The 22,896-nt window shown below is 36.4% G+C and overlaps 1 long non-coding RNA gene across 1 annotated transcript; it reads right to left on the reverse strand.

Annotated features, from left to right (window-relative positions):
• Positions 1–2,788: 2,788 nt before the first annotated feature.
• LOC115303638 lies at positions 2,789–22,601 on the reverse strand. The gene is made up of 3 exons (XR_003914159.1): positions 22,528–22,601; positions 12,295–12,414; positions 2,789–2,891 (listed from the first exon to the last, which is right to left on the reverse strand). It is a non-coding gene; the product is annotated as an uncharacterized LOC115303638 (long non-coding RNA).
• Positions 22,602–22,896: the final 295 nt, after the last annotated feature.

A 22,896-nucleotide genomic window follows, 5' to 3' on the forward strand; every position in this document is an offset into this window, starting at 1 on the left:
TAAAGGTTACCAAAGCCAAATACTTTAAATACATTTCTGTATTCTAAGTTTGTTAGATAAAGGAAGAAGAGATCCAACAGTGATAGAATAATGCATTGGTGAGACAGAAATCCAAAAATTTACTTTTTTTTAAAACAATCTCAGACAAATAGTTTCATCCTTTTAAACTTGTATTAAGCATGGTCACTTGATTTGTCTTCTACTAGAATTGTACTCATTCAATGACTCATTTATTTTGAAACTAGAGGAACTCTGTGCCAGCCTCTTTAGAAGAAAATTAGAGATGTATATTTATATGATATAGTCACTTCTTTTAAACAATTTATAATCTAGCTGAGTGAATAAATAAAGTATATGTGAAACAGTCTATGGTATATTTCATGAGTGGTGCTTACCAAAATAACTGTAAGAAATCATAATAACCTCTTCCAATTAGGTGATCAGGAAAGATTTCACATTTTGAGCTTTGGTCTTGATGTTATTGAAAGCTTTGGGAACATGAATTCTAGGGTAAGACGTGTTCTGTTCAATTTCAGCTCATCTGGGATGTGTGCCTACTCACAAGTAGACATAAAAGTATTTTACATCTATAAGGATGATGAAAGATTTAAAATAATTTAATATTTTGAAAGTCTTAGAACGGTGTGTCTTCTGTTGTATGTGCTTAAAAATGCTAACTATCATTTTAGTGGGAGAAGAAGTAAGGTGAGCATCCTAAACATGGGAAACCATGAGCGCAGAGAGCAGATATCATTAGGAAGACTCAGTTGACCTATTATGTGAGTTCCCTAGAGCTGCAGCAACTCTGCATAAACTGGGTGACTTATAACAAGAGACACATTTTTTTTCACAGCCCTGGAAGCCATACTTATTGACACCTTGATATCATAAAGCTACACTCCATCCAAAGGCTTTGGAAGAAAACCCTTCATTCTTTTTTCCAGCCTCTGGTGGCTTCTGGTGTTTCCTTGCTTGAATAACTCCACTCTCTGTCTCCATCTTCACATGACTTTCTACTATGTCTTCTCTCTGCCTCTTTTTAAAGAATACTTGTTATTGGATTTAGAGCCACTCTTGTCCAAGATGACCTCATTTTGAGATCCTTAACTTAATTACATCTGGAAAGACCCTTTTCCCAATAAGGTCACTTTCACAGATTCCAAGTAGACATATATTTTAGGAGGTCACCTTTCAACTTAAATACCTATTTATAGAAATTTAAAAGGGCATACAGGGTAGCTTTAGAATATAGCTAGACATGTAAGAAGTGGCTTTCCATGCCTGGATATAAGGTTAATAATTTTAGAGACATTGGAAATCTATTGCAAACTTGAGGGATAAGATGAGGGCTGCAATTTGGAAAGATCAATCTGGTGGCAGAGTGGAGGATTTGTTGAGTAGAAAAGAAATGAAGATATATATGTATATATATATATAAGGGAGCTCACAGTGAGTTAAGAGTTGATGCTGAAAATTATAAAGATACTTTGAGCCAAAAATTTAAAGACCTTGATTAAAAATTTGTTTTGAGTGATTAATATGGGAAAACTTAAGGGCTCCTCTCAGATTTTAAATAATAGTTACTCAGAGAATGCTAGTAGCATTTTCAGAAGTATAATTCAGTCAAGAGAGGGAGCTATGGTGAAGAGAAGAGGATCCATATTTTTGAGGGACATATTGAATTTGTACTGGGGATTCAGGACTGTAACCTAGAAAAGAAAAAAGGACTTGAGATAGAAATTTGAGAGGCACTTTAAAATTATGATTCATGAAACAATGAGATTAGATAATTTTCCTCAAAAAATTACAGCCAAAGGCTTTGGGAGACTGCTCAGGGATAGTCCTTAAAATGCCATATATAGTAATGTTATTTGGGAGTCTGGCTAACAAAAGAAAGAAACTGTAATTTAACTCTTATCCAACTATTCTGCCAAAACTCATCCATATAAAACAAATATAACAACTTGCCTCTCTTTTCCATCTTTATTAGGCAATTGGCCTAAATTAAATCAGCTTTGTTTCTGAATTACAATTACTCCAATGACTATGGTATCTGCTAATCTCAGCAAAAGCTCAGCAAACGAATTCTGTCAACATTTTGGGTCATTTCAATCCATCATCTGGATAAAGGTCAAGCATGGCCAAAGAAAAAGAAAAAGGTTTTCTGTTCTCTTCACCAACACACTTGTTTTCTTTTTCATGCAGATCAAAAATATTGATTTGCCATACTAATATGACAGATGAGATAAACTTTAGAACATCTTTCAGTATTAATAGCATTGGGATATGCCTTGCCGACAGAGTGATACTTCTTTTATTAAAGAAAATCTACTCTTGTACTTACTACATTGTAGTCAAGAGCTGTATCAGAGATTTCAAAAAGTGCATACCCTATAGAGAGGAAATACCTCAGTAAATAATAAATAACAAATAAATAATATATAGTACATCACTAAACAGAATAATGTTGGCAAAAGAGGGGAAAGAAAAGTTGGAGGAAGTTTAGCAAAAAGAGGTAGAAATGCAGGAAAATCAGCAGGAAGGACATTTAGCAGGTGCACAATCAGAAAGGACTATTTTCACATTAGTGTTTCTCAAAGTGTGATTTTTTTGGACCACTAAGGCTTGTTAAAAAAAGGTAGATATTTAGACCCTAATTCTGAAGATTGCTATTCGTTTTCTGATGGACTCTTAACTGCTTTGCTACTGTGGGAACATCACTCTAAAAACCCTTTAGGAGAAGTCAGTGTAGAAAGAACTCTGGCTAACCAATCCAGTAGTGGCCTGAAGTAGACAGAGCAACTGCTGTCTCTTCTGCCTTCAGGTCATTCTCTAGTGAGAAGATGCTCAGGCTTATAGGAAGCAGAATTTCCTTTCAGGCTGCAGTCACCCTAAAAAAATAAAAGGTTAAATGAGCTTTACCTGCAAAGCCAACCAACTGATCCTAATACGGCTTTCCAATCCTCCACAGCTCATCTGAAATCTGACATTTACTCAGTAAATGAAATTCTTTATCCCTTTCAGATCATAAAGAGATAAGAGACTCCTAAAAATGAATATGTCTTGTTTTAGGCAAACAACTGTTGTCAAACATGAATTGGATGATGCAAAATAAAGAAAATAAACTTACATTGCGATAGAGAAGGGCAGAAAAGCCACCTGGAGGGCAGCAGATGACTAGCTTGGCATAGAAGGGAGAAAATGGACATTAGAGAGGGAGAGACATAGATTTCACTTTGGAATATTATGATGTCAAAACGATGTTGATTCTTCCGCACTCTCAGGTTCCCATCCTGTGAAAATGGTGATGGCCATCACGAGTATCAGGGGTGCTGCAAGGATTAAATGTGACAGTATTGTTCTGGTGCACTGTTCAATGAAAAATATTTATTTTTCCTGTCCTGTAGTTGAGAAATGTTTTCTCATTAGAAAGGTACAAACGATTTGGAAAGTAGAGAAGAATACAGTTTAATCGCACTGAAAGTCTCTACATTTTGCTCAATATATGCTTTGTGAATGCAACCTGGAAAATGGCAGGTGGAGAGGATAGAAGTTAGACTTGAAGTATAACCTACCCCTGTGCATTAGCATTATGACCTGGTTCTTGTGTGTCACCCAGCGGGAAATATGGGATAGCCAATTTTAGAATAAAAGTCCTGACTCAAGCAGTTTACTTTTTTTTAAATTTATTTTTAAGTAGATCCAATGTGAGGCTCAAATTCACAACCCTGAGATCAAGAGTCATTTGCTCTCCAGACTTAACCAGCCAGGTGCCTCCTGATTTAAGCATTTTAAAGGCCAGTCTCACCTTTTTTTTTTTTTTTCTACTCATGCCCCACTCACTTTTTTATCCTTTGACTTTTAAATCATGCTTCTTATCTAAGATATCAGACTAGGTGATTTTTTTCTATTCCTAGGTCTGCTGAACTCCCTGTCCTCTTCCCTCAGTTTTTTAACTGTTCTCTCCATTTCTGTATGTAGAAGAGGTATATTGATTTCAAATGAAATATATTACAAACCAAAAGTTCTACCATTCTGTGAAGAATGGAATCTTGGGAATGAATGAGTTGGGTGGGTTTTTTGTTGCTTGTTTGTTGTTTAGACTTGTAAACCAGAACTATTGTCTCACATGCTTTACAGTTTACTTTTAATAAGACTTTAATAAGACAGGGGAAAGTTTTGATCCAGAGGTATCTCTGTAAACTGGTTGAGATGTCCACCTTTTGCCTTGTCCTCAGCCAAATGCAGTCTTTGAAATAAATGTTTTAACCACTGGAGGTCATTAAATCCAATACAAGCTTTAAAAGGGTTCAGTTGTTTGTGAATGTAGTACACACAAACCAAAATATCCAAAATGTATTTAAGAGTGATTTATCATGTTGTTCTTGTGTGTATAGTTGGCCATACTTTAAAAGGTATTTAATGGTCAACCACTGGTTATCTTAGTTATAAAGGAGAAGACATAGTGTTATGAGAGTTTATAATAGGAGACACTGATCTGCTTCTGGGAGTTTTATAAGCCCTCTCAAGAAAGTGTTGATTTAATGAAAATCTAAAATATGAGTCATCTCAGATCCAGGGTTGGGAGCTTTCTGTAGAGAAGAAAGCAGCATGGACATAATCCTGAGGTGGGAAGGGGCATGGTGCAGGCTAATTGATCTGAAAGAAGTGAGACAGAGGAGTTATAGCTGAGTGCTGACCAGGGAACAGTAAGCAGGAAGAACCAGCATATGCAGCCTTCTAAGACATAACACACATTTTGGTCTTTCTCGTAATAGCAAGGGGAGGTCATGGAAAGGCTTTAATCAAGACATAGACATGATCATACATATATATTTTTAAAGCACTAATCTATGATACTGAAAGAGGATTGATTGAAAAGGTAAAAGTAGATAGAGGAAGATTAGGTAAGGAGTCTTTGCAAAGCCAGCTAGCATCCAGGGTGGAGGCGAGGGGAATCTTGAGTGTATTTATAGGGGTAGTGATGAGAGTCATGCTTTAGATGCAGAGGAGTGAGTGACTTTTAGATATATTCATAGAAAATTTGACTTAAAAATATATTGGAGGAGTGAGAAATAAATATTTCAGTGATAGCACTCAAGTTTTGGCTTCTAGTGTGCTCATCTGATGGATGGATGGATAAGGGCTTTGACTCTGGTATACACATGAGGATATATAGATCAATTATATGTGAGTAGATAGGTCTTGCATTTGGGTAGTATTAATCCAAACTGGCTAACAGAAAGGAACATAGCTTGTTTAGGTGACTTTTGTAACCTAGAATCAGGAATCTTCTCTTATAGATGTGAAAAGTTGACATTCTTCTCAACAAGTCCCAGAGAATATAAAAATTATATATGGTCAAGTAATATGTTTCTGCCTGTTTTGGTTCTTACCAACCACAACATGAATGACCAGCTATTCTTCTGATCCATTTGTCTCAACCAAATACATCCAAAGTTCAAATCATCACTCATGTCAGTGAGGCAGGATAATAATTAACATGTGGATATTTAGTACACATGTTATTGATGTACAAATCCCTGTTTTGACATTAGGACTTTGGACAATTTATATACTTCTTTGTGCGGTAGTTTTCTATAATTAAAAAAAAATACTCTAATGAAACTTATTTCATGGATTTGAGAGAAGCAAGTGAGCTACTAACTGTTAAGTACTTAGGAAAATGCCTTACCTCAGTCCTACTGGCCTCCACTCATCTATTTAGTGTTATGGAGACTATATTAGGAGTCTTGTACATGATACTAAGATCTAGGCTAGAGGTATTTTCTTTGAATATATCTAGCTACACTAAACAAGGCTAAAGGAGGACAAAGTTTCAGAATAGAAATTATGATTTCCATTTTGACATATTTATCTTTAGCTAACTATGAGGTATCTGAGTGAATTACTTTGAGACATCTGTGATATATACTGTCTGGCATTTGGAGGAGGTCTAGGATAGAGATAGAAATTAATGGTAATAATACAGGGGCACCTGGGTGGCTCAGTCGATTAAGCTTCCGACTTCAGCTCAGGTCATGATCTCACAGTCCGTGGGTCAAACCCCACATTGGGGCTTCAGATTCTGTGTCTCCCTCTCTGCCCACCCCCCACTCATGCTCTCTCTCTCTCTCTCTCTCTCTCTCAAAAATAAATAAAACATTAAAAAAATTTTTAAATGCTAATAATACAGATGGAAAAGGAAACCACTGATGTGGATGAAATCACTCATGGAGGAAGTAAGCAATGATGTTTCCCAGGAAAAAGGTTGTATAGTGAGAATCAGCATATATCAAGTTTATTAGAGAGCACTCAGGATAAAAATATGAAACAAAAAAGTCTGGAGTGGACAGTGTGAGAAGCTGGACTATGATAAGTATAAAAGGCCTCAGGTCACACCCCGAGGATGCTAAAAGTAGAACAGAATTTCAGAATTGTCCAAAAGTAAGGAGAGGTTTTAGACCATTGTAGTCCTGTGTTTGCCAGTCATTAAATGAAATCTCCTCTAACACACAAGGACCCATGCATCCACCACAACTGGGAGAATGGGTGCTACCATGCTGGATTTGGGAAGCACATGACAGCACCCACCTCAAGTAAAAGAAAAAAAGATATTAAGATCAACCCTTGAAGATCTCCAGCTCTTACAAATCCAGGCGGTAAAGATAATCCAGAAAAGCAGAATTGGAAAGGAGTGTAACCCAGATAAATAATCTGTTACTTGCAAATAGATTTCAATGAATAATGAACAATACAATTTCTACCCTCAAAAAATTTACATTCTAGGGCACTGTTCCTCCAAACATGGTTACGGACCACAGGAGTTAGAATCAATAGTGCACTTCAGTCCTCTTACATAAAAATCTTTTGGGCAGATCCCAGGATCTGTTTTTTTTTCCCTCCCTCAAAATAGACTTTTTTTTTTAACAACTATTTCAAGGGTACAGAAAAATTGGGAAGATCATATAGAAAATCCCTATACACACCTCACATATCTTCCCCTATTATGAACATCTTACATTAATACAATGTGTTTGTTACAACAGATGAACCTATGTTGACACATTAACCTCAAATGCTTTATCAGATTTCTTTAATTTTTCCCTCAGGTCTTCTGTCCTTTCCAACATCTTGCTTTACATATAATTGCTACATCTCATTAGGCCCTTCTTAGCCATGAATGTTTCTCAGACTTTCTGTTTCACGGACTTTCACAATTTTGAGGGACACCAGTAAAGTATTATATACAACACACCAACAATGGCATACTTGAAATTTATCTGATGTATTTATCATAAGTAGACCGAGGTTATAAGTTTGAGGGGAGAAAATGAAAGGGATTAATTCCAATTTACATCACATTTCAAGGATACATACTGTCAACATGACTTATGACTGGGGATGTTGACCTTGATCACCTGGCTGAGGTACTGTTTATCAGGTTTCTTCACCATAAAATTGCTTTTTCCCTTTTTTCTCATACCTTACTCATTGGAAAGGATTCACAATACTCCCACCACACTTAAACCCATATCTCTTAGGGCAGAGTATCTACATAAGCTATTTGGAATTCTTATGCATGGAAGACTTGTCTGTTCTCTTCCATTTTACTACTTTATCCAATCATTTATTTATACCAGTATAAACTCATGGATATTTATTTTATACTTTGGGTTGTAATCTAATCCTACTTTACTCTGTTTGCTCAAATTATATCTGCTGGGTCATTGGGAGATCTTTCAATTGTCTCCTATGCCCCTTTGAGAGTCTCATTAAAGTGGGTTTTAGTGTTCATTCTTTTTTAGCACTTTCTTACTCTCTGGCACAATGAGATGCTCTGGGCTCACCCATATTGCCCCAGGTGAAGAATCAGCCAGTTCTCTGAGGAGCCATGTTTCCTTTTTATTGGAGAAAAGCATCAGGCACTGAGATCTCTGTGCTAGATCTCATTGCTTCTGGGGTGCCATTTCTTTTAGGTCCACTCAACTGACAGAATAAGAAAATATACGTTCATACTAATCTGTGTATATACACATATCTGTAAGTCTTTTACTATGTAACATCTGTATCCAAAGCTATTAAGCTAAATATATTAAGCTAAATGAATTCTTACAGGTATCTCCAACTCTAGTCCATCTCCACATGAGTCACTCCAGTCTCTTTGCCTTGCTTACCTGTCACTTCCCACTCCAACAGTGAGAAATCTAGCTCCTACCATCCATTATCCATTTATTTAATTGTTCATCTCAAATATACATATAAAGCAGTATCAGAATGGTTAACATATACCCCTCACTACACAAATTTTCTTAACAACCTCTTCAGCTATTTCTTGTACATATCAAAGTGTTATGATGTGTTAGCCACATTGAATAAATAATTCCCAAATCTAATTATATACACATTTTTCATCCTTTATAAGATTAAAAAGTCCGCCTTCTTAAAAAGATCATAATTTTGCATTTTTTGTATTTTAAATATTTAATGTTAAGCATTAAAATTAAATGTGGTTTATATTAACTTTAACTTGAGACCGATTGGTAATAAAAGAGGTAAATAGCCTTAGCAACAATCACAACAATAACTTTTTCTGCATTTCATTGCTTTTTGTTAATAAAAGTCATAGATTTCTCATTTTGAATGTAATTAGGTGATATTACCTGCAGACTCTCCTTATTAATAGCAGTAAATGTAATTCATTAAGAAATATTAAAAAAGTGAGCAGTTCACTGCCTAACAGGAGGAATACTTGGGTCAATCTTTAGGATTTAGTTAGCAGTGACCTACATAAACTAGCTTAAGGGGGAATACCAGGCAGAGGTGGTTTAGATTAGGGCTGTCTCATGGAAACCCAGGGGAGGAAGCAGGCAGGCCTCAGAAGCATGCTGAAATGAGGGACTTTAACGCCATCTTGACTTTGTTTTCACATCCCTGTTCTCTCTGTACATTATTTTTCTCTCTGGCCTCTCTGATTCCTATGTCTCATAAAAGATGGCTAGTCTATGCTTCCTGAACCTGTGCTTTCCTGGTTCACCTACCCCAAACAACGGTCTTTTTCCATGTGGATATTTTCAATCAGAAACTGAGCAGCCTCTGATTTAATCCACCAAGTCCATGAAAGCAAAACGGGTGCACTGAGCTCTATGGCGGCCAGGGTTGCTGGCTGGGGAGGAGCCCAGGCAAAGAAACAGTAGCTGTGACTGACTAGTGGCTCCAAAAGTATCCACTGCAAAATTTAATTAGACGTCCAACCTGGAGCTGCGTTCCTGAATAAAGTAACACTTCTACCTGAATCAAAATGATTGGCTGATTTCTACTTTCTATTGCCTGAGTCATTTCTCTGGTATACTATTTTTTCCAATAATCTTTTCATTTAGTTTCTGTATCATTAAATTTACTCATCCTTGATGAGCCACCTCCAGGGTCAACCTCTCCACGGTCACGGAATTGCTATTCCCAAACACCTATCCGGGAAAGAGTATGGCTACTTTCAGGGCGCCCATGAACTAAAAAATTGCGCGGTATGATTCCTCATAATGTGCCTTATCCCAAAGGATAAATATTCCAGCCTTCCCATGTTTCTTAAAGCTCACGTTTTCTACTCCTGGAACACTTACTGATCATAAAATTGCCATTATTTTAATTCCTTGGAGATTCAGAGAGCCCCGCTGAACTCAGTGGGCATCTAAAAAGAATAAAATAAAGGTCAACACAGACACAGCACAGTACTTATGCAAATACACCTTTAGAATTACTTTTCTCACTTGAGGCGATGTTTTGTGATTGAATCCCTCAAGTGCGAGAATTAACCTGAGTGGTTTACAACTTAAAGTATGCTCTTTAAGAGTTACTGAAATGTGAGGAACACATATTTTTCCACAAGATGAGTTAAAAAAAAAAACCCAGCTGTGTGGTTTTGTCCCATCAAAAGACAGTGGAAACTTACCTTCCTATCTCCCACTTGACTTAAAAAAAACTATTGAGTGCTGTAGAAGTTACATAATGTGTTCTTTTATGCCAAAAAAAAAAAAAAAAAAAAAAGATCTCTTCACTTTTCACCAACTTTCTTTTTTTTTTTCATTTCTAGAGTTTACTCAGTTCCTCGTCAAGCAAGACAGCACCCTCACCAGCAGACAACAGAGTTATATCGTTAAGCCACTAACGCCCAGTTTTTTGATATTAGATACACCGGTGCACAGTAATAAACTCATAGAGTCTATTGGTTCCAAAAGGTTTTATTGTTGAGCCTTCAAGTTGCTATCATTTTTTTTTTGAGCCCTTGGATACCATTAAGACTTAACCATTTAATGTCAATTAATTTATTAGTTTGATTGCTCTTAAGGCCAGTCTTCTCTAAGGATAATGCTCTTTTGAAATTAACACTAAGCTAATATATAAATATATGTTCACCCAAGCTGGAACAACTTAAAACCAACTAGACATTTCCTGGAGAGGGAAGCAGAGAGACAGACAAAGGGAAGGGGGACAAGGAACAGGATTAGACAATTTCCTTTCTGAAATAACAAGAGTTAAAAATCTGTATAGTGGCACATGGAATATATTACTTACATCCATTTTTAAGCCTGAGTATAGTGAATCATATGGATGGACAGTTTTGCTGGCAGCATATACAGAGAGGCCTCAAGGCAGCAAGTATATGCTAAATATAAGCTTCTAGGGGAACATAGTAATAATTACACATGGGCAGTCGTCTTAAAGAACATAATAAAGATACCCAAAGTAATGTCAATTTTTTAAATTAATATTTACTAAGTGGAATGTATCTTACATTTTTTTAATGTAAGAGCCAAATATTATGTATTCATTGGTATTGGGAACCATGACAAGAGAAAAATTTAAAGTTGGCATCCTAAGAGAAATCAATAAAGATAAAAATGTATTTCTAACTGTATTTATAGGATTCCTAAGCATTAAAGAAAGAGAAGGTGATGAAAAGTGGGGGAATCTCTATTTTAGGCATATACGAATTCATTATGTAACTCCTGCAGCACTGAAATTTTTACATTTGCATATAGTGTCACTCGCCAGAAGCAGATAGTTTATGCAAAACCACAGATGGAAACAGTTAGCTGGAATTTCGTCTTCGGTTTATCATCATTAGATATTAATTGGAATGGATCAGTACCTACCTGCAGGCTCTTACAAGAAGAAGAAAAGGGCAAAGTTAATCAGTTCACAGATCACAGTTCCACCGGGTATAAGGAGAATATCACAAGTCATGGGAAATATTTGGCATCTACTCTTTAAAATTAAATTGGTTACGCTTGATTAATTGCAGAGTGCATAAAAGGAAAATCGAGTACTCTAAGAGGCTAAAGTCAGGAATACAGAAGACAGGAGTTCATCACATTCTTGTACCAGTTTTGGAATAATCCCCCTAAAAACCTAGCAAAATGGAGGCAAGAGATAACATTGGCCCAACATTTAAAACTAAGCTCCCTCCCTCTGAATTTTAGCAATCTTGGAAATGTTTGTAATAATAAAATTCGCAAGTATATTAAGCTATTATTCACATTACAGTATATATTAGGTATATTCATTTTATTACCAAGATGGAGAAGATATTTTTTTTTCTTAAGGACTGCTCTGTGTCTCAGTTTTTGTCTTCAAAGTGTTTAGTGTCCTATTTATTACCTTATATTCAAACAACCTCAGTGTAATGAAAAGGAGATTTAAATACAAAAATATTTGGGGCACCTGGGTGGCTCAGTCGGTTAAGTGTCTGACTTCGGCTCAGGTCATGATCTCATGGTTCGTGGGTTCAAGCCCCGTGTCGGACTCTGTGCTGACAGCTCAGAGCCTGGAGCCTGCCTCAAATTCTGTATCTCCCTCTCTCTCTGATCCTCCCCTGCTCACTCTGTCTCTCTCTCTCTTTCTCTCAAAAATAAATAAAAACATTTAAAAATTTTTTAAAAAGGAAGAAAGGCACAACAAGTGAGGAAGGAGGATGTATTATTATTTTTTGGCTTCTGGCTTTATATAGTAACTTGGAGAGATTTGCTTCAGGAAGTCCAAATTCTGACCTCACAATTTCTTCACTCTGCACCATTAAGATGCTAAATTCTATACTTCCCATGGTTCTTAGGAGGCTCAAATAAAACCATAAACTCTGAAGCACCACACAGACTACACATGAAAAATGATTTTTCAAGCTTCGGTGAGAGTGGGAGAAGAGACGGATGAGAAAGATGTATACAAAATGAGGAGAAGTGTTTCAGACTAATTGATAGGAAAAGGACAGATGACATAAAGAAAAGCATCCTCACACACCATTTGTCATCAAACTGCCCTTTTCTGACGCTGGTTTCTTATTTCTTCTTCAGGCAGAGACTGGCATAGGTAGAGCAAACTTCATTTATTCATTTCCTTGAGGGTGGGTCAGTGGATTTCCTAAAGAGAGAAAGGGGCAGAAGAACAGGATTGACATATATAGGCAGTCCCTCTGGTAAAATCTGTCTACTGGAAGAAAACAAATAGAAAAGTTTGGGGTCCCAGTGTGGCTCAGTGTGTTAAGTATTTGACACTTGATTTTGTCTCCGGTCATGATTTTAGGGTCGTGAGATTGATCAAGTCCCATATAGGGCCTGCATCAGGCTCCCATTGGGCTTTGTGCTAAATGTGATCTGCTTAAGATTCTCTCTTTCCATCTACCCTTCCCCCACTCACACACACTTTCTGTCTCCCTCTTTAAAAAAAGAAAAAATGTTTTGACAATTCTATATACCTCTCAACTATCAGTTCTTTGGTAGAACAATAGCTGTCTTTTATACAATAACATTGATAGTCATCCAATTGTTTCCCAAGCTTAAGGTTTTGAGCATTGGCTTTATTAAATGAGCCAATGAGTAACAAGTGTGTTCTTGGTATTACTAGTCAACAAGTGAGAGAGTGCAACTAAAGGAATTTAGTACAGCCTTACTGTGAAGAATTAACAAATTTTTAGAAACTATGACAAATACACCAATAATAAAGTGAATGTCACATGAAACTATATACATTATATTCTAAGCACCAAATTATATGGTAGTGGCTATGAAACAACATCAGATTACAGAAAGGAAAGAAGGAAAGGCAAAGTACTCCTTAGTCCCTTACAAGTTTTCAAACAAGGAGGAACTTAAAAATGAACTATGTAAATCCTTATTTATGTACACAAAGACTCCAAGTTTATAATGTGGCTTAGTTAGATGTGAAGCCAAAACTGGAATCCGAATTTTCAATACTCTAGGCACCGTGTATTAAGCAAAACTTCACGTTGGCAGTGAAGGATGGGCATGCTTTGGATGACCAGAGGAACAAATACTTCAGGCAAGCAGTTGAGTAAATAAACTATGAAAAGAATTGTCATAGTATCTGACTATACTGTGTTATGTCAATGGATCTAATATGCAAGTAGTTTTACTGATTTAGAGGATTTATTATGTAAATGAATAACTTTAACCAGAAATACATACCCGCTGGATTAAAAACATGTAGATTATTTACCCATGCAAAGAAACCTTTTTTATTCTTGTCTTTATCAGTCCAGAAGAGTAGATGAGAGAAACATTAGTAACCTTACAATCAATATTTTTGACTGACAAGAATGATTGTGAATTACAGTAGTCCCCCCACCCCCTTCCATGGTTTTGCTTTCTGAAGTTTGAGTTACGCTGGTCAATGAGGTCCTGAAGTAGATGATACTCTTGATGTAGCATCAGAAGGTCAATAACTAGCCTAACACTAGGTTAACAATGGTGACATCATTCACCCTACTTAATCTCTTCATGAAGGCATTTTATCATCTCATATCATCACATCATTTCACACCTTACATCATCCAGGATGAGTACAGTACAATAAGATATTTTGAGAGGGACTTCACCTCACGTAACTTTTATTATATAGTATATTGTTATAATTTTTCTATTTTACTACTACTTTATTATTAGTTATTTTTCTATTTTACTACTACTTTATTAGTAGTTATTATTGTTCATCTCTGGGCCTAATTTATAAATAAAACCTTGTCACGGAAATGTATCTATAGGACAAGACATAGTATACACAGGGTTTCAGGGCGCCTGGGTGGCTCAGTTTGTTAAGGCTCTAACTCTTGATTTTGGTTCAAGTCATGATCTCATGGTTCATGAGATTGAGCTCCTGCTGATAGCACAGAGCCTGCTTGGGGTTCTCACTCTCCCTCTCTCTGCCCCATCCCTGCTTGCTCTCTGTCACTCTCCCTCTCTCAAAATAATAAATTAACATAAAAATTACAAAACGTTCATGCTATCTACAGTTTTAGCCATCCACTGGGGGTCTTGGAAGGTATCTCACCTCCACTGTGGATAACGGGACACTACTGAATATGTCTGGAGATAGAATTTCCGGTCCTCACATCGCTACAAATTAGTTATGCAACCTTGACATTGTCATCTGAAAAGGAGAGGTAGATAATCTCAGATTCCCTAAGTTATCATTCCAAATTTGTAAAGGAAAATCTGTTTGAGCAATGGAGAAACATCATTTGTGAGCTAATATTTGAAGGAAGAGCAGTGTAATAAAGTCATAAATGCTTACTTTATATCTACCTAAGACTCGATTTTCCTTTTGACTTCTAATTGCTTAAAATTCTTATCATGATTTTGATCCTGTTTTCATGGATTTTTCTGTTGGTTCAGAAAACATTTGTCTAGCACACACTCTGGTTCACTGTGCTGGGTGCTGAAAAGAAGGAGATGGGAAACAGCCCTTTCCCTAAGTAGAGAAAAAAGATAATTCAGGTACAAAAAATAAGGCACCTTTCAGGACCTGTTATACTCAAGTTCTTAATTACTTTAAATGCTATTTAATTCAATTCTCATAAAAATCTGTAAGTTATACACATTTATAAAAGAGGAACTGAAACAGTACCTAGGATAGAGTAAAATTCATAAAAAAATTAGAAAAGAATGTATAACATATAATACAAGTAGAAAATAACTTTATATTTAAAAAAATTTGAAACGATTCTTTCTTTTCCCATCTTATGTTGAATTTAAACTTATAAAATTTACAAATTCAATTTAAACCTATAAAAATTTCCTGAAAATGACTTATATCCTGAAATATTTACATCTAAATAAATTATCTGAAAATAAATAAGTGCATTTTACTTATTTCCCCGATTGTTTTTGAAAAGACTTCTGCTTGGGGCACTAAGTAAGCTTTTACAGTGCAGTGAAGAAATGTAAACTATTCATTTATATACTTAAAAACCACAAAGGAAAGCAGAATCACTGCAAGTCTAATTAGCACACAAGCTGTTTAGCCTTTGGTTCTGTGCTCTGACTGGCAAGCTCTTAGTCATCCTAAAGACTTCTCTCAAAAGCACCTCCTATTCAATTGTCAACATAATTTAATATGAGTCATAGAGCTCTGTTAGAGATTGAGAAAATAGGATGAAAAAGTAAGGTCGTTGACCTCAAGATGTTACTGATCTACTAAAAAAAAAAGTATAAAAGAAAAAAAAAGAGTAAGAAAAGCCACTTTTAGTTATCCAAATATGAAATTTAATGTAAGGAAATAGAAGCATAAAAATTTATTGGGAAGTGTGGTAGAAGTCGTCCCCTCCAAAGGACTTCTGCAGATAATCTGGTAGTGAAGGGTTTCCAGTGACCAGCTCTTAAAGGGTATGTTTCTTTTGAGAGCCTCCTACCCCCAACCTTGTCTGTGGTCACGCCATCCCTGGAGCAGCCATGTCCGGTGGTTAAGCCAAGAGTGGTTATAAAGCTGAACCATGTTAACCCAAGGTAAAACAACTTTAATAGTTAGTAATCCCTCCAGATGACGCCCCCTGTTGGATTGGCTAAAACTGTTTCAGGTCTGCATCGAAGTTTGACTTATTTTCTTCCTCCATACCACTCCTTCCCTCCTCCTCCCTCATGGATCCTTGATAAACATCGTGCATCCTAAATCTCCTCTCAGAGTCATTCTGGAGAATCCCTACATGGGTAAAAAGGACTGGGAGGATCTGAAGTCAGAACAGTTGCCATGTAAGATCTCAATGAGCAATGTCGAAGCTTGCTTTTCTATCTTCCTCTTCATTGAAATTGTTCTGACAAAAGTTATTAGTGACTTGCTTGTTGCTAAACTAGTGTGCTTCTTTTCTTTATTGAACCTACAGGGATTGATACTACTGACTCCCTTTTCTCAAACTTGTTTATTCCTTGTCTGGCTGGTAATTAAGTGTATGGATATAAACTCTGTCTCAAATCCTAACTATTCCACCAATGAGCTGTGAAACTTGGGAAACTCTATTTAGCACTTATATTACCTTAGCATCTCTGGTCTGTAAAATGCTGATAACTTTTGCATCTATTTCATGAGGCTGCTGTGATTATTAAGTGTATAGAATATACATTTATACCTTTTATACCATTTCAACTGTTTCTCCTTCTACCTCTCTGATAACTCCTTCCAAGCCTATTTCCATTCTTTCTTTTTGCCCCAATCCCTCCTTAAACTGTGGTGTTGTCTTTTTTTTTTCAACATTTATTTATTTTTGAGAGACAGAGAGAAATAGATCATGAGCAGGGGAGGGGCAGAGAGAGAGGGAGACACAGAATGAGAAACAGTCTCCAGACTCTGAGCTGTCAGCCCAAAGCCCAACGCAGGGCTCAAACCCACAAACTATGACTGTGATGTTGTCTTTACTTGACTCTTTTTCTGTACCTGGAAATATCTGAGGAAGAAAACTCTGTAACAATTATAATAAAAAATTGGAGAACTATTTTAACACTACTTTCAATAAATATTATTGTTTTCTCAATTTTTGTTTGCCCATGTGCAGATAACAAAACAAATGTAGCAGAATTTCTGGGTGTAGATAGTATGGTTTGGGCTTGCCTTGTTCCGACGTAGTCTTTCATTGTATCTGTGCAAAAAAAAAATCAGTATTTACTAAAGGATTAGTAAATATAAATCATAGTTTAAAATAAGGTAATAAATAGCTTAGAAAAGAACTTTTACAAAGAAATTCATATGGTTTTTAAGAAAGCTTGCTAAAACCCTCACTTGCAAAATTCCATCACGTAACACAGATACTCTTTGAGGAACACTTTAATAAGCCATCACTTAACACTATTATTAAAATAATGCATTTGAATATAACTTCATTTCTAGAAAATCACTATCAGGTTAATCTTTGAATGACTATTTCAGTGAAAAACAGTGTTGCAAACATCCACTTCATGTGTCTTTGACCTTTGCCTTGTGACTCAAGCCTTGGAATTTCTTTCTTTCTCCCAAATCTTATGGTTATTTTTTTTTAATTTCATTTAAGTTTATTTATTTTGAGAGACAGAGTGGAGGAGCAACAGAGAGAGAGAGAGAGAGAGAGAGAGAGAGAGAGAGAGAGAATCCCAGGCAGGCTCTGTGCTGTCCTTACAGAGCCTGATGCAGGGCTTGATTCCAAGAACCATGAGATCATGACCTGACCAAGAGTCAGATGCTTAACTGACTGAGCCACGCAGGTGCCCCAACCAAATTTGATGATTCTAAAGTCAAGGTTTTGCTTCAATATATATGTAACACTTTCATGGTAAAATATCATCATTTTGGAAATCATTTTATAATTTTAATTGGCTATATCATTACTCAGTTTAGACTGGAGTGTTCCATCTTAATTTAATTTCTGAATTCCAGATGACTGTCATGATAATAAAGACATGAGGGAGAGTTGGGGGCAATCCCAAGGATTTCAGGTTTCTGTTTAGTTGGTTCTCTATGTTTATTGAAATCAACTTTTTTTATTTTTAATTATTTTAATGTTTTTTATTTATTTTTGAGAGACATAGACAGCGTGATAAGGGGAGGGTCAGAGAGAGAGGGAGACACAAAATTGGAAGAAGGCTCTAGGCTCTGAGCTAGCTGTCAGCACAGACCCCGACACGGGGCCTGAACTCATGAACCATGAGATCATGTCCTGAGCCAAAGCCAGACGCTTAACCGAGTGAGCCACCCAGGCTCCCCCGAAATCAACTCTTAATACTGCTCATTTTTTGATGCCTCTGATCTACAAAGTAGAGAAATTTATGCATATTTAGAAGTCAATCTAGGGGCACCTGGGTGGCTCAGTCGGTTGAGCGGCAGGCTTCGGCTCAGGTCAGATCTCATGTTTGTGGGTTCGAGCCCCGTGTCAGGCTCTGTGCAGACAGCTAGCTCAGAGCCTGGAGCCTGCTTCAGATTCTGTGTCTCCTTCTCTCTCTGCCCCTCCCCCTCTCCTGCTCTGTCTCTCTCTGTATCAAAAATAAATAAAACATAAAAAAAAATTTTTTAAAGAAGTCAATCTTATTTTGTGCACTGAAAAGCAGGTTGATACTGCTAAAGGAATGTAGTAACAGGAAGATAACAGTATTCTCGTCTTTAGTATCATTTTGGCAAGAATTATTCTAGAACCCAAAGTTTGCTTCATTCTAAAAGGTGATAATTATAATTCATTCCTCATGTATACATGTAGCACTTAAAAATTTGCTAATGATACAGTACCGCACATTCCAAGTTGAATTCCATAGTTTTCTTCTTTGCATAAGACTACAAGCAATTTTTTTCTAATTTTTAGAATGTTTTTTATTTATTTTTGAGAGAGAGGGAAGACAGTGTGAGCAGGGGAGGGTCATAGAGAGAGGGAGACACAGAATCCGAAGACAGGCTCCGGGCTCTGAGCTAGCTATCAGCACAGAGCCCAACGTGGGGCTCAAACCTACAAACTGTGAGATCATGACCTGAGCTGAAGTTGGATGCTCAACCAACTGAGACACCCAGAAACCCCTGCAAGTAATTTTTGAGTGTCCAATCAATCATTCATTTTACCTACATTTAGAACTCCTTCTCCATAAAGAGTCTTCAGAAAGTAAACCATGAACAAAACAAAAATCACAGAGGCTGTGACCAAAAATGCGAAATGATATGGGGAGTTGAGAAATTATTTTATGAATTCAATCCTCTCCAAATACACAGCTGGTAATCGACTTGTCCTTTTGTCACCTGACCTTTCCCCTCCCTGCTCCTGGACATGCACCAAATCATCTTCTCGCCGCACTCATTCTTCTCGTGTAATAATCATGCATTGCCAAGCTCTTATAATAAAAACTGTGCAAAAACACCTGGCATACTTTGTTTCTTCCAATCCTTTGAATAACTGGAGTCAAGTAGTATTTTACAATTAGGAAAACACTTCCAGAGATTTGAAGTTTCTGAATTCAGGGCACAAAGATACTAAATAGCAGAGGGAGAATTCAACTTTGGTGAGTGTCTGTTTCACCTCTTCTGGGCTTGATCATCAAGCTACAAGGCATCCCTGAAGACTCAGGACTCAAATAACCAAAAGAGTTATATAAAATATCTAACTTAAAATTTCAGAGCTTAAAAGAATGCATAGTTTTCCTTTATCCAGAACACTTATGCACATCAGTATGATTGTGGTGAATTTTAGCTCAAATTGTATTCATGTCATTGGTTATTTTGCTAAATACTTTTAAGTGCTAAGATAATTTCTCATTGCATAATTATATTGCATTAGATAGCCAGAAAATCTTGGACTTAGCTTTAGAATATATTTTCTTTCAACCTTCTCTCTTCAAGTTTCATCACATTATAGTTAGAAAACTACTCACATATTTCAGATGTGGTCAAGATTCATGTGTGTATGTGAATGAGTGTGTATGTATATGTATACATACATATACTGCATACATATAAACAACGTACATATATATATATTAATGAGCCTACCTATTGCCTGTATGTTGCCATATTTCCTTTAAGAACTATTTTTTTTAATTTTTTAAAGTTTTAAAAAATTTATTTTTGAGAGACAGAGACAGTGCGAGCAGTGGCGGGGTCAGAGAGAGAGGGAGACACAGAATCTGAAACAGGCTCCAGGTTCTGAGCTAGCTGTCAGCACAGAGCCAGATGCGGGGCTCGAACCCATGAACTATGAGATCATGACCTGAGCCAAAGCTGTATGCTTAACCGACTGAGCCACCCAGGACTCACCCTAAGAACTATTTTTAATCAACAGAGCATTATATGTTACAAAAATAAGGAAAAGTCAGAAAGCCAGTGCTCTTTACCATAGTCCTAAGCATTAAAATTGAGAAAAATAAATTCTAAAAAATAAAATTAAAAGAAAGATGTTATCACCATGAATTTAAAGTGAACATAACTTTTCTCTATCTTCAGATGTCAAATGATACTTTTTTTGCATTTATAGTGAAGCAGAAAAATTATCAGAAGTCTTTCAAGTGTACACAATAAAGGAAATTACGGTTGTAAAAGAATCAATTTATATTTGGTTTTTACAATCTCATGATATTTTAACCCTGATTACTCATCTGGATATGCTCCTTAAAAAAAAAGAAAAGGTAAGAATCTTAGCACCTCATAATAAATTACTAAACGTGATTTGTTTTTTCTCTGTTTGCTTTAAAAAAAGTATTGTGCTCAAAAAGGTTTTCATGCAAACAGGAAAAATTGACTCCTTCCTCCCTCTCTGCCTCTTTCCCTTGATTCCTTTCAATACCAACTTGTTCACTGTGAATGGACCCCACGTCTTGGGCAGCAGGGCCTTGTGAAATGAATGAGCACATGTGCCATCTCGCCTCCTACCCCTCCTTGACACCACTGCTTCCTGAGCTCTGGGGTCATCTTTTAGTTGGAAGCTGAATTGACTAAATAGTCCTTTCTGTTGTTCCAAGATCAGAGATTATTTTCGCTATAGCAAAGTTGCTGTTTTGGTTTGGTTTTTAAGACCATTGGGTCAAAGCTTCTAAATGTCCATGATCCATGTTGGGACATCCGGCCTATCGAGTCTCTCCTTACGCTGAGGGAACTGTGGCGCCCCCCTTTAAGGACCACTGTGTGTTAATGGCCGGGAACCAAATAGTGTCCTGTAGATGGTATACAGTGTATTCTTTACAATACATTTAATGTTAGAAGGGCTTTTTTGCAGGAGCATTCTGTCCAGATAAATCAGGAAGCTCGCTCGGAGGAAAGCAGTGCAGGAGATGATGGCACTTGCCTTCCGGTCTGAAACCTCAAGAATCATTTCGGCCCATCTTAGAAACATTAAGACAATTGGCAGTCCTTTTGAAGAAAATGCCAGGGCTCCAGTAAGAGGAGGCTTGCCAAAAAACATTAAGGTGCAATCAAGAGATATGCAGTGGCTCTTGCAGAACTTTGTACAGTGACTCGTCTGCAACCTTTTGCAAAATTTAATGTGGCAAAAGTACTGCATTATTATGATGTACCATGTGGTATCCCGATTTGTCATCTTCACTTGACATATCTTTTATTGAGGGGTACAAGAAGAAACCCCACATTGGCTGAGGAAAAATTGTCTACTTACATCCCACACGGAGATTTAAAAATATATTCCTAGAATTTGGCATTTACAGGAACATGTTTCACTTTAGTAGTTCTGAAAGGAGATAGCTTTTTTACCCTTTGAGTGTAAAAATCTATAACCTTAATACATCACCACTAGAGGGCCGTTGGCACTCGCCTTAATTTGGTAAATGGTGGAGCAGAGGTGGGGGTAAAGCAGTGAAGGAAGCCTTCGAACCTTTATCTTTTTATCCGGTGGATTGGTTTATGATTTAAAATTATAGTTTGAATTTTTGCCTTGTCATCTTATTTATTGTTTTGGAATTCCTTATAACATTATGTTCATTTGTTTTCAAGCCCTGGGTCAGGTCTAAAATAGAATCTTTTCTACCACACAGATACAACTATTACATTGGAAGACTATTTCATCCCAAGCCCTGTAATTTTCCCATATAGTTATTTAAATTATTTTACAACAAAGCTGTTATAATGACATTTGCTGTGTGAAGTTGAACAGGAAAAATATAAAAACTTGCTCAATGTAAGAGTGACTGGAGGAAAGCATCACATTCCATTCCATGTAAGGATGGAGTAATTTCCATGGGATAATCTTGTAAGTGAGAATGCTTTGAAGTTCTTTTAGCATGAAAGTAACTTAAAGTTTCTACAGACAAATATAAACACATCTCGAGCAAAATGTCTACTTAAAATAACCAGTAGTAAATATCTTCATACATTAATTACTTCAGTCGTTCTAATTCTAGGTAATAATAGTTCACTTTGAAAAATACAAGAATGGCATTTATGCTTTTGTGAACTAATAATTATTAATAATACTGTATAGAGATGACATGAATGGTAAGTAATATTCTAATATAAACTTTGCAATTAAACAGTATTTTAAAATTAGGAAATATTATTTACTTTTCTTGAGCATAATTAATATGACTCTGACATGAAAGACCCAGATTACTTTCTGGGTTGTATCAAATTTGGCTTGGTTTGATTTACAACTGAACTGGGTCAAGTAAGGTAAGAATAGCTTAACTTACAAGTGAATCAATGAAATTGGTAAAACAATATCTACTGCTATATATGTTATATTTTTTCCTTGTGATTTTTCTCCTTTGATTTGTGGAAGAATTAAGTATATATTACCCCATCATCCTTCATCTTTATTCCACTGTGATTGCCACATTGCATTAGGTTATTTGTGGATCTGATGGTTTCTCCGATAGGCCCATCAGCTTCTAAAAGGAAGAGACAGTATATTATTAATCTCTGAATCTCTGTCCTCACCTATAGTATAGCCTCTAGCTAGGTAAAGTTAATTATGCTTCTTTTAGTGATGGTAAATTTGAGATTAATGCTGTAGACTATTTTTTCTTCCAGTGTTCTAGGAGGATGCCTGTTTTCAAGTCACTTGGAAATTTACCGTCTCAGATTGTGAACAGACCACTGATCTGGGCAATATCAGCCTCAGTAATGGCATGTCAGGGCTGCTTTCGTCTGAGCAGTAGGCATGTC

The sequence above is a fragment of the Suricata suricatta genome, chromosome 10 (assembly GCF_006229205.1).
Source record: "Suricata suricatta isolate VVHF042 chromosome 10, meerkat_22Aug2017_6uvM2_HiC, whole genome shotgun sequence".
NCBI classification, from domain to species: Eukaryota; Metazoa; Chordata; class Mammalia; order Carnivora; family Herpestidae; genus Suricata; species Suricata suricatta.